The sequence below is a fragment of the Oncorhynchus gorbuscha genome, unplaced genomic scaffold, assembly GCF_021184085.1.
Source record: "Oncorhynchus gorbuscha isolate QuinsamMale2020 ecotype Even-year unplaced genomic scaffold, OgorEven_v1.0 Un_scaffold_1121, whole genome shotgun sequence".
NCBI lineage: Eukaryota > Metazoa > Chordata > Actinopteri > Salmoniformes > Salmonidae > Oncorhynchus > Oncorhynchus gorbuscha.
The window spans coordinates 17828-31662 of record NW_025745995.1 but is presented as its reverse complement, the minus strand read 5'-3'; the positions used below and the strand labels follow the sequence as shown (position 1 = coordinate 31662).

The 13835-nt window shown below is 43.7% G+C and overlaps 1 pseudogene; it reads left to right on the top strand.

Annotated features, from left to right (window-relative positions):
* The window catches only part of LOC124021465, a 120822-nt pseudogene extending 108060 nt beyond the window's left edge, over positions 1-12762 (top strand).
* The last annotated feature ends 1073 nt before the right edge of the window (positions 12763-13835 follow it).

Here is a 13835-nt window from a genome sequence, read left to right as displayed (position 1 = left end):
AATGTGTCCTCCAGGTTAGTTAACACCAGTGTGTGTTTAATGGGTAAACCAGGTTAGTTAATACCAGTGTGTATATAATGTGTCCTCCAGGTTAGTTAACACCAGTGTGTATATAATGTGTCCTCCAGGTTAGTTAATACCAGTGTGTATATAATGTGTCCTCCAGGTTAGTTAACACCAGTGTGTATATAATGTGTCCTCCAGGTTAGTTAACACCAGTGTGTATATAATGTGTCCTCCAGGTTAGTTAATACCAGTGTGTGTTTAATGGGTAAACCAGGTTAGTTAACACCAGTGTGTGTTTAATGGGTAAACCAGGTTAGTTAACACCAGTGTGTATATAATGTGTCCTCCAGGTTAGTTAACACCAGTGTGTGTTTAATGGGTAAACCAGGTTAGTTAATACCAGTGTGTATATAATGTGTCCTCCAGGTTAGTTAATACCAGTGTGTATATAATGTGTCCTCCAGGTTAGTTAACACCAGTGTGTATATAATGTGTCCTCCAGGTTAGTTAACACCAGTGTGTATATAATGGGTATCACATGTTAGTTGGTTAGTTAACACCAGTGTGTATATAATACCTTATCACATGTTAGGTTAGTTAACACCAGTGTGTGTTTAATAATACCTTATCACATGTTAGTTAGTTAGTTAACACCAGTGTGTATATAATACCTTATCACATGTTAGTTAGTTAACACCAGTGTGTATATAATACCTAATGTCACATGTTAGTTAGTTAGTTAACACCAGTGTGTATATAATACCTTATCACATGTTAGTTGGTTAGTTAACACCAGTGTGTATATAATACCTTATCACATGTTAGTTGGTTAGTTAACACCAGTGTGTATATAATACCTTATCACATGTTAGTTGGTTAGTTAACACCAGTGTGTATATAATGTTAACACCAGTGTGTATATAATACCTTATTACATTTACATTACATTTAAGTCATTTAGGTTAGAACGCCTTATCCAAGCGACTTAGTTAAATTGGTGTGTTTATTCACCTTATGACATCCAGTGGGACAGTTAGTTAACACCATAGTGCATCTAAAACTTAGGGGGGGTTAGAGGGATTAAACCTATCCAGGTATTCCTTAAAGAGGTGGGGTTTCAGGTGTCTCCAGGAAGGTAGTGATTGACTCCAGCTGTCCTGTGCGTCGTAAGTTTGTTCCACCAGGGGGCCAGGGCAGCGAACAGTTTTGACTGGGCTGAGCCTCCAGCTGTACTTCACCAGTGGTAGGGAAACCAGGTTAGGCCACCAGTGTGGATGAATGCAGTGCCCTTTAGTTAACACCAGGTGTAGGGCCTGATCAGAGCCTGGAGGTATGAGGTGTAAACACAGGTTAGTTAACACCATGGTCTTGTAATGCGGATGGTTAGTTAACTGGACCAGTGGAGAGAACGGAGGAGCCAGGTGTAGAACTTGGGAAGGTTGAACACCAGTGTGTGTTTAATGGTCTGGATGAGTTGAAGGGGTTTAATGGCACAGGCAGGAGCCCAGCCAACAGCGAGTTGCAGTAATCCAGACGGGAGATGACAAGTGCCTGGATTAACCTGCGCCGTTCCTGTGTGAGGCAGGGTAGTTAACACCATGTTGTAGAGCATGAACCTACAGGAACGGGCCACCGCCTTGATGTTAGTTGAGAACACCAGGGTGTTGTCCAGGATCACGCCAAGGTTAGTTAGCGCTCTGGGAGGAGGACACAATGGAGTTGTCAACCGTGATGGCGAGATCATGGAACACCAGGGCAGTCCTTCCCCAGGTTAGTTAGAGCACCAGTCTTGCCGAGGTTCAGCTTGAGGTGGTGATCCGTCATCCACACTGATATGTCTGCCAGACATTAACAGAGTGTGTATTAATGCCACCTGGTCAACACCAGGGGGAAAGGAGAAGATTAATTGTGTGTCGTCTGCATAGCAATGATAAGAGAGACCATGTGAGGTTATGACAGAGCCAAGTGAACTTGGTGTATAGCGAGAATAGGAGAACACCAAGAACAGAGCCCTGGGGGACACCAGTGGTGAAGCGCGTGGTGAGGAGACCAGATTAGCCACGCCACCTGGTAGGAGCGACCTGTCAGGTTAGTTAACACCAGTGTGTATATAATGGGTCCGGAGATGCCCAGGTTAGGGTTAACACCAGTGTGTCTGATGGTTCACCAGGTTCGTTAAGGCAGCCGAGTGTGATCTAGAAGGATAACACCAGTGGAGCAGAGGAGGTTAGTTAACACCAGTGTGTGCGGAGCGCACCGTGATAAGAGGTTAGAACTCAGTTGAATGACTAGTCTAAACCTGAGTGATTTGGATCAAGAATGGTCATTCAGAGTTAGTTAACACCAGTGTGAGCTGGCCAAGGACGGTAAACCGTTCAAGAGTTTTGGAGAGAAAACAAAGAAGGGATACTGGTCTGTAATTGTTGACATCCAGGGATAGTTAACAGAAGGGTGCAACTCTCGTCTCTTGAAGACGGAAGGGACGTAGCCAACGGTCAGGGATAGTTAACAGCAGGTGAGGTATAGAAGGTCTCCGGAGGTCTGGAGAAACACCAGGGGATAGGGTCAAGCGGGCAGGTTGTTAACACCAGGCGGCCGTCCTCCAGGTTAGATTTCATCTGGAGTGTGGGTTTAAAGAGGTCAGAGCACAGGGTAGGGCAGTGTGAGCAGAACCAGTGTGTCGTTTGACTTAGCAACCAGGATCGGATGTCCTCCAGGTTAGTTAACACTTCTTTTCAAAATGGTTGACAAGTCATCTGCAGAGAGGGTTAGGACCAGGGGTGTATAGGATTCAGGTTAGTTAACACCAGTGTGTAAAAGCTTCCTAGGTTAGAACACCAGCTTGGAATTTAGCGTGGTAGTTAAAGTGGCTTTAGCAGCAGAGACAGAGGAGGAAACCAGTAGAGAGGAGGGAGTGAAAGGATGCCAGGTCCGCAACAGGCGAGTTTTCCTCCATTTCCGTTAACCCAGTGTGTGTTCTGTTCTTATCACATGTTAGTTAGTTAGTTAATACCAGTGTGTATGTAAATACCTTATCACATGTTAGTTTAACACCAGTGTGTATGTAATACCTTATCACATGTTAGTTAACACCAGTGTGTATATAATACCTTATCACATGTTAGTTAGTTAACACCAGTGTGTATATAATGTGTCCTTATCACATGTTAGTTAGTTAGTTAACACCAGTGTGTATATAATACCTTATCACATGTTAGTTGGTTAGTTAACACCAGTGTGTATATAATACCTTATCACATGTTAGTTGGTTAGTTAACACCAGTGTGTATATAATACCTTATCACATGTTAGTTGGTTAGTTAACACCAGTGTGTATATAATACCTTATCACATGTTAGTTAGTTAACACCAGTGTGTATATAATGTATCACATGTTAGTTAACACCAGTGTGTATATAATACCTCCTCCATGTTAGTTAACACCAGTGTGTATATAATACCTTATCACATGTTAGTTAAACCAGTTAGTTAACACCAGTGTGTATATAATGTGTCCTTTATCACATGTTAGTTAGTTAACACCAGTGTGTATATAATGGGTTATCACATGTTAGTTAACACCAGTGTGTATATAATGGGTAACCTTATCACATGTTAGTTAGTTAGTTAACACCAGTGTGTATATAATGGGTAAACCAGGTTATCACATGTTAGTTAGTTAATATCAGTGTGTATATAATACCTTATCACATTAGTTAGTTAGTTAACACCAGTGTGTGTTTAATGGGTAAACCAGGTTAGTTAACACCAGTATGTGTTTAATGTGTCTTCCAGGTTAGTTAACACCAGTGTGTGTTTAATGGGTAAACCAGGTTAGTTAACACCAGTGTGTATATAATGTGTCCTCCAGGTTAGTTAACACCAGTGTGTGTTTAATGGGTAAACCAGGTTAGTTAACACCAGTGTGTATATAATGTGTCCTCCAGGTTAGTTAACACCAGTGTGTGTTTAATGGGTAAACCAGGTTAGTTAACACCAGTGTGTATATAATGTGTCCTCCAGGTTAGTTAACACCAGTGTGTGTTTAATGGGTAAACCAGGTAAACCAGGTTAGTTAACACCAGTGTGTATATAATGTGTCCTCCAGGTTAGTTAACACCAGTGTGTGTTTAATGGGTAAACCAGGTTAGTTAACACCAGTATGTGTTTAATGTGTCTTCCAGGTTAGTTAACACCAGTGTGTGTTTAATGGGTAAACCAGGTTAGTTAACACCAGTGTGTGTTTAATGGGTAAACCAGGTTAGTTAACACCAGTGTGTATATAATGGGTCCTCCAGGTTAGTTAACACCAGTGTGTATATAATGTGTCCTCCAGGTTAGTTAACACCAGTGTGTATATAATGTGTCCTCCAGGTTAGTTAACACCAGTGTGTGTTTAATGGGTAAACCAGGTTAGTTAACACCAGTGTGTGTTTAATGGGTAAACCAGGTTAGTTAACACCAGTGTGTGTTTAATGGGTAAACCAGGTTAGTTAACACCAGTGTGTGTTTAATGGGTAAACCAGGTTAGTTAACACCAGTGTGTATATAATGTGTCCTCCAGGTTAGTTAACACCAGTGTGTATATAATGTGTCCTCCAGGTTAGTTAACACCAGTGTGTGTTTAATGGGTAAACCAGGTTAGTTAACACCAGTGTGTATATAATGTGTCCTCCAGGTTAGTTAACACCAGTGTGTATATAATGTGTCCTCCAGGTTAGTTAACACCAGTGTGTATATAATGTGTCCTCCAGGTTAGTTAACACCAGTGTGTATATAATGTGTCCTCCAGGTTAGTTAACACCAGTGTGTATATAATGTGTCCTCCAGGTTAGTTAACACCAGTGTGTGTTTAATGGGTAAACCAGGTTAGTTAACACCAGTGTGTGTTTAATGGGTAAACCAGGTTAGTTAACACCAGTGTGTATATAATGTGTCCTCCAGGTTAGTTAACACCAGTGTGTGTTTAATGGGTAAACCAGGTTAGTTAACACCAGTGTGTATATAATGTGTCCTCCAGGTTAGTTAACACCAGTGTGTATATAATGTGTCCTCCAGGTTAGTTAACACCAGTGTGTATATAATGTGTCCTCCAGGTTAGTTAACACCAGTGTGTATATAATGTGTCCTCCAGGTTAGTTAATACCAGTGTGTGTTTAATGGGTAAACCAGGTTAGTTAACACCAGTGTGTATATAATGTGTCCTCCAGGTTAGTTAACACCAGTGTGTATATAATGTGTCCTCCAGGTTAGTTAACACCAGTGTGTATATAATGTGTCCTCCAGGTTAGTTAACACCAGTGTGTATATAATGTGTCCTCCAGGTTAGTTAACACCAGTGTGTGTTTAATGGGTAAACCAGGTTAGTTAACACCAGTGTGTGTTTAATGGGTAAACCAGGTTAGTTAATACCAGTATGTGTTTAATGGGTAAACCAGGTTAGTTAACACCAGTGTGTGTTTAATGGGTAAACCAGGTTAGTTAACACCAGTGTGTGTTTAATGGGTAAACCAGGTTAGTTAATACCAGTATGTGTTTAATGGGTAAACCAGGTTAGTTAACACCAGTGTGTGTTTAATGGGTAAACCAGGTTAGTTAACACCAGTGTGTGTTTAATGGGTAAACCAGGTTAGTTAATACCAGTATGTGTTTAATGGGTAAACCAGGTTAGTTAACACCAGTGTGTGTTTAATGGGTAAACCAGGTTAGTTAACACCAGTATGTGTTTAATGGGTAAACCAGGTTAGTTAATACCAGTATGTGTTTAATGTGTCCTCCAGGTTAGTTAACACCAGTGTGTGTTTAATGGGTAAACCAGGTTAGTTAATACCAGTGTGTATATAATGTGTCCTCCAGGTTAGTTAATACCAGTGTGTATATAATGTGTCCTCCAGGTTAGTTAACACCAGTGTGTATATAATGTGTCCTCCAGGTTAGTTAACACCAGTGTGTATATAATGTGTCCTCCAGGTTAGTTAACACCAGTGTGTGTTTAATGGGTAAACCAGGTTAGTTAACACCAGTGTGTGTTTAATGGGTAAACCAGGTTAGTTAATACCAGTATGTGTTTAATGGGTAAACCAGGTTAGTTAACACCAGTGTATGTTTAATGGGTAAACCAGGTTAGTTAACACCAGTGTGTGTTTAATGGGTAAACCAGGTTAGTTAACACCAGTGTGTGTTTAATGGGTAAACCAGGTTAGTTAACACCAGTGTGTGTTTGTGTTTAATGGGTAAACCAGGTTAGTTAACACCAGTGTGTGTTTAATGGGTAAACCAGGTTAGTTAACACCAGTATGTGTTTAATGGGTAAACCAGGTTAGTTAATACCAGTATGTGTTTAATGGGTAAACCAGGTTAGTTAACACCAGTGTGTGTTTAATGGGTAAACCAGGTTAGTTAACACCAGTGTGTGTTTAATGGGTAAACCAGGTTAGTTAACACCAGTGTGTGTTTAATGGGTAAACCAGGTTAGTTAACACCAGTGTGTGTTTAATGGGTCTCTCCTGGTCCAACAGGTTATGAGAACTCTCTGTACATCATGATCTTTGTTCCCATGGTAGCAGTCCTGGTCATCTGTCTCCTGGTCACGTTCACCATCATCAACAGGAAGAAGTAAGTCTGAGTGTCTGTGTGTCTGGAAGGTTCTTTAGTAAATGACAGGCTGTCTCTAGGTAGTGAGAGGTGACAGGCTGTCTCTAGGTAGTGAGAGGTGACAGGCTGTCTCTAGGTAGTGAGAGGTGACAGGCTGTCTCTAGGTAGTGAGAGGTGACAGGCTGTCTCTAGGTAGTGAGAGGTGACAGGCTGTCTCTAGGTAGTGAGAGGTGACAGGCTGTCTCTAGGTAGTGAGAGGTGACAGGCTGTCTCTAGGTAGTGAGAGGTGACAGGCTGTCTCTAGGTAGTGAGAGGTGACAGGCTGTCTCTAGGTAGTGAGAGGTGACAGGCTGTCATTATATAGTGCACTACTTAAGAACAGAGACTTCTGGCACCCTATTCCCTACATAAATCACTACTTTAGACCAGAGCCCTATGGCACCCTATTCCCTACATAAATCACTACTTTAGACCAGAGCCCTATGGCACCCTATTCCCTATATAGTACACTACTTTTGACCAGAGCCCTATGGCACCCTATTCCCTATATAGTACACTACTTTAGACCAGAGCCCTATGGCACCCTATTCCCTATATAAATCACTACTTTAGACCAGAGCCATATTACACCCTATTCCCTATATAGTGAACTACTTTAGACCAGAGCCCTATGGCACCCTGTTTCCTATATAAATCACTACTTTAGACCAGAGCCCTATGGCACCCTATTCCCTATATAAATCACTACTTTAGACCAGACCCCTATGGCACCCTATTCCCTACATAGTACACTACTTTAGACCAGGGCCCTATATAAATCACTACTTTAGACCAGGGCCCACAGAGCAGTGCATATGGGGAATAGGGTGCCATTTGGGATGCTGTTTAATTCTGCTAACTGTGTGTGTGTGTGTGTGTGTGTGTGTGTGTGTGTGTGTGTGTGTGTGTGTGTGTGTGTGTGTGTGTGTGTGTGTGTGTGTGTGTGTGTGTGTGTGTGTGTGTGTGTGTGTGTGTGTGTGTGTGTGTGTGTGTGTGTCTACAGGAACAGTGACAGACTGGGGAATGGAGTTCTGTATGCATCAGTCAACCCTGAATACTTCAGCGCTGCAGAGAGTAAGTACCTGTAGTGACCATATCACCTGATAGACAGACCATATCACCTGATAGACAGGAAGTACCTGTAGTGACCATATCACCTGATAGAGACAGACAGGAAGTACCTGTAGTGACCATATCACCTGATAGAGACAGAGAGTAAATACCTGTAGTGACCATATCACCTGATGGAGACAGACAGGAAGTACCTGTAGTGACCATATCACCTGATAGAGACAGACAGGAAGTACCTGTAGTGACCATATCACCTGATAGAGACAGACAGGAAGTACCTGTAGTGACCATATCACCTGATAGAGACAGAGAGGAAGTACCTGTAGTGACCATATCACCTGATAGAGACAGACAGGAAGTACCTGTAGTGACCATATCACCTGATAGAGACAGACAGGAAGTACCTGTAGTGACCATATCACCTGATAGAGAGGAAGTACCTGTAGTGACCATATCACCTGATAGAGAGGAAGTACCTGTAGTGACCATATCACCTGATAGAGAGGAAGTACCTGTAGTGACCATATCACCTGATAGAGAGGAAGTACCTGTAGTGACCACATCACCTGATAGAGAGGAAGTACCTGTAGTGACCATATCACCTGATAGAGACAAGACCTGGAAGTCACCTGTAGTGACCATATCACCTGATAGACAGGAAGTACCTGTAGTGACCATATCACCTGATAGAGAGGAAGTACCTGTAGTGACCATATCACCTGATAGACAGGAAGTACCTGTAGTGACCATATCACCTGATAGAGAGGAAGTACCTGTAGTGACCATATCACCTGATAGAGAGGAAGTACCTGTAGTGACCATATCACCTGATAGAGAGGAAGTACCTGTAGTGACCATATCACCTGATAGAGAGGAAGTACCTGTAGTGACCATATCACCTGATAGAGACAGACAGGAAGTACCTGTAGTGACCATATCACCTGATAGAGACAGAGAGGAAGTACCTGTAGTGACCATATCACCTGATAGAGACAGACAGGAAGTACCTGTAGTGACCATATCACCTGATAGAGACAGAGAGGAAGTACCTGTAGTGACCATATCACCTGATAGAGACAGACAGGAAGTACCTTTAGTGACCATATCACCTGATAGAGACAGACAGGAAGTACCTGTAGTGACCATATCACCTGATAGAGACAGACAGGAAGTACCTGTAGTGACCACATCACCTGATAGAGAGGAAGTACCTGTAGCGACCATATCACCTGACAGAGAGGAAGTACCTGTAGTGACCAGATCACCTGACAGAGAGGAAGTACCTGTAGTGACCAGATCACCTGATAGAGAGGAAGTACCTGTAGTGACCATATCACCTGATAGAGAGGAAGTACCTGTAGTGACCATATCACCTGATAGAGAGGAAGTACCTGTAGTGACCATATCACCTGATAGAGACAGACAGGAAGTACCTGTAGTGACCATATCACCTGATAGAGACAGACAGGAAGTACCTGTAGTGACCATATCACCTGATAGAGACAGACAGGAAGTACCTGTAGTGACCATATCACCTGATAGAGACAGAGAGGAAGTACCTGTAGTGACCATATCACCTGATAGAGAGGAAGTACCTGTAGTGACCATATCACCTGATAGAGACAGAGAGGAAGTACCTGTAGTGACCATATCACCTGATAGAGACAGACAGGAAGTACCTGTAGTGACCATATCACCTGATAGAGACAGAGAGGAAGTACCTGTAGTGACCATATCACCTGATAGAGACAGAGAGGAAGTACCTGTAGTGACCATATCACCTGATAGAGACAGAGAGGAAGTACCTGTAGTGACCATATCACCTGATAGAGACAGACAGGAAGTACCTGTAGTGACCATATCACCTGATAGAGACAGACAGGAAGTACCTGTAGTGACCATATCACCTGATAGAGACAGAGAGGAAGTACCTGTAGTGACCATATCACCTGATAGAGAGGAAGTACCTGTAGTGACCATATCACCTGATAGAGACAGACCATATCACCTGATAGAGACAGAGGAAGTACCTGTAGTGACCATATCACCTGATAGAGACAGAAGTACCTGTAGTGACCATATCACCTGATAGAGACAGAGAGGAAGTACCTGTAGTGACCATATCACCTGATAGAGACAGAGAGGAAGTACCTGTAGTGACCATATCACCTGATAGAGACAGGAAGTACCTGTAGTGACCATATCACCTGATAGAGACAGAGAGGAAGTACCTGTAGTGACCATATCACCTGATAGAGACAGACAGGAAGTACCTGTAGTGACCATATCACCTGATAGAGACAGAGAGGAAGTACCTGTAGTGACCATATCACCTGATAGAGAGGAAGTACCTGTAGTGACCATATCACCTGATAGAGACAGACAGGAAGTACCTGTAGTGACCATATCACCTGATAGAGAGGAAGTACCTGTAGTGACCATATCACCTGATAGAGAGGAAGTACCTGTAGTGACCATATCACCTGATAGAGACAGACAGGAAGTACCTGTAGTGACCATATCACCTGATAGAGAGGAAGTACCTGTAGTGACCATATCACCTGATAGAGACAGACAGGAAGTACCTGTAGTGACCATATCACCTGATAGAGAGAGGAAGTACCTGTAGTGACCATATCACCTGATAGAGACAGACAGGAAGTACCTGTAGTGACCATATCAGAGACAGACAGGAAGTACCTGATGACCATATCACCTGAGAGACAGAGAGGAAGTACCTGTAGTGACCATATCACCTGATAGAGACAGAGGAAGTACCTGTAGTGACCATATCACCTGATAGAGACAGATCACCTGATAGAGAGGAAGTACCTGTAGTGACCATATCACCTGATAGAGACAGACAGGAAGTACCTGTAGTGACCATATCACCTGATAGAGACAGACAGGAAGTACCTGTAGTGACCATATCACCTGATAGAGACAGAGAGGAAGTACCTGTAGTGACCATATCACCTGATAGAGACAGAGAGGAAGTACCTGTAGTGACCATATCACCTGATAGAGACAGACAGGAAGTACCTGTAGTGACCATATCACCTGATAGAGACAGACAGGAAGTACCTGTAGTGACCATATCACCTGATAGAGAGGAAGTACCTGTAGTGACCATATCACCTGATAGAGACAGAGAGGAAGTACCTGTAGTGACCATATCACCTGATAGAGACAGAGAGGAAGTACCTGTAGTGACCATATCACCTGATAGAGACAGACAGGAAGTACCTGTAGTGACCATATCACCTGATAGAGACAGAGAGGAAGTACCTGTAGTGACCATATCACCTGATAGAGACAGAGAGGAAGTACCTGTAGTGACCATATCACCTGATAGAGACAGAGAGGAAGTACCTGTAGTGACCATATCACCTGATAGAGAGGAAGTACCTGTAGTGACCATATCACCTGATAGAGACAGAGAGGAAGTACCTGTAGTGACCATATCACCTGATAGAGACAGAGAGGAAGTACCTGTAGTGACCATATCACCTGATAGAGACAGACAGAAGTAGAGACAGATAGAGGAAGTACCTGTAGTGACCATATCACCTGATAGAGACAGACAGGAAGTACCTGTAGTGACCATATCACCTGATAGAGACAGAGAGGAAGTACCTGTAGTGACCATATCACCTGATAGAGACAGACAGGAAGTACCTGTAGTGACCATATCACCTGATAGAGACAGAGAGGAAGTACCTGTAGTGACCATATCACCTGATAGAGACAGACAGGAAGTACCTGTAGTGACCATATCACCTGATAGAGACAGACAGGAAGTACCTGTAGTGACCACATCACCTGATAGAGACAGACAGGAAGTACCTGTAGTGACCATATCACCTGATAGAGACAGACAGGAAGTACCTGTAGTGACCATATCACCTGATAGAGACAGACAGGAAGTACCTTTAGTGACCATATCACCTGATAGAGACAGACAGGAAGTACCTGTAGTGACCATATCACCTGATAGAGACAGACAGGAAGTACCTGTAGTGACCACATCACCTGATAGAGAGGAAGTACCTGTAGTGACCATATCACCTGACAGAGAGGAAGTACCTGTAGTGACCAGATCACCTGACAGAGAGGAAGTACCTGTAGTGACCAGATCACCTGATAGAGAGGAAGTACCTGTAGTGACCACATCACCTGATAGAGACAGAGAGGAAGTACCTGTAGTGACCATATCACCTGATAGAGAGGAAGTACCTGTAGTGACCATATCACCTGATAGAGACAGAGAGGAAGTACCTGTAGTGACCATATCACCTGATAGAGAGGAAGTACCTGTAGTGACCATATCACCTGATAGAGACAGAGAGGAAGTACCTGTAGTGACCATATCACCTGATAGACAGACAGGAAGTACCTGTAGTGACCATATCACCTGATAGAGACAGACAGGAAGTACCTGTAGTGACCATATCACCTGATAGAGACAGAGAGGAAGTACCTGTAGTGACCATATCACCTGATAGAGACAGACAGGAAGTACCTGTAGTGACCATATCACCTGATAGAGACAGAGAGGAAGTACCTGTAGTGACCATATCACCTGATAGAGACAGAGAGGAAGTACCTGTAGTGACCATATCACCTGATAGAGACAGAGAGGAAGTACCTGTAGTGACCATATCACCTGATAGAGACAGACAGGAAGTACCTGTAGTGACCATATCACCTGATAGAGACAGACAGGAAGTACCTGTAGTGACCATATCACCTGATAGGTCGTCAGGGTCAGGCTGTGTGGTACTGTGATATAGTTGTCTGTTAACCCTCTCCTCTCCTCCAGTGTATATACCAGATGAATGGGAGGTGTTGAGGGAGAAGATCACGATGAACAGAGAGCTGGGTCAGGGGTCGTTTGGCATGGTGTACGAGGGCGTTGCTAAGGGAGTAGTCAAGGACGAGCCAGAGACGTGTGTGGCCATTAAGACGGTGAACGAGTCTGCCAGCATGAGAGAGAGAATAGAGTTCCTCAATGAAGCTTCTGTTATGAAGGAGTTCAACTGTCATCACGTGGTAAGACACACACACACACACACACACACACACACACACACACACACACACACACACACACACACACACACACACACACACACACACACACACACACACACAGTGTGGTAAGACACACACACACACACACACACACACACACAGTGTGGTAAGACACACACACACACACACACAGTGTGGTAAGACACACACACACACACACAGTGTGGTAAGACACACACACACACACACACAGTGTGGTAAGACACACACACACACACACACACAGTGTGGTAAGACACACACACACACACACACAGTGTGGTAAGACACACACACACACACACACAGTGTGGTAAGACACACACACACACACACAGTGTGGTAAGAAACACACACACACACACACACACACAGTGTGGTAAGACACACACACACACACACACACACAGTGTGGTAAGACACACACACACACACACACACAGTGTGGTAAGACACACACACACACACACACACACACACACACACAGTGTGGTAAGACACACACACACACACACACACACAGTGTGGTAAGAAACACAAACACACACACACACACACACACACATACATGTGGTAAGACACACACACCTGATACACCACACACCCACAGTGTCCACACTAAATGTGGTACCTGATACACCACACCCCAGTCCTGGTAAGACTAAATGTTGACCTGACACACCACACCCCTGTCCTGTCTACACAAATGTGGACCTGATACTCCACACCCCCTGTCCTGTCTAAATGTTGACCTGATACTGTGGTAAGACCACACCCCACAGTGTCCTGTCTAAATGTGGACCTGATACTCCACACCCCACACAGTGTCCTGTCTAAATGTTGACCTGATACTCCACACCCCACACACCTGTCTAAATGTTGACCTGATACACCACACCCCACACACACACTAAATGTTGACCTGATACTCCACACCCCTGTCCTGTCTAAATGTTGACCTGATACTCCACACCCAGTGTGGTAAGTCTAAATGTTGACCTGATACTCCACACCCCCACACACTAAATGTTGACCACACATACTCCACACCC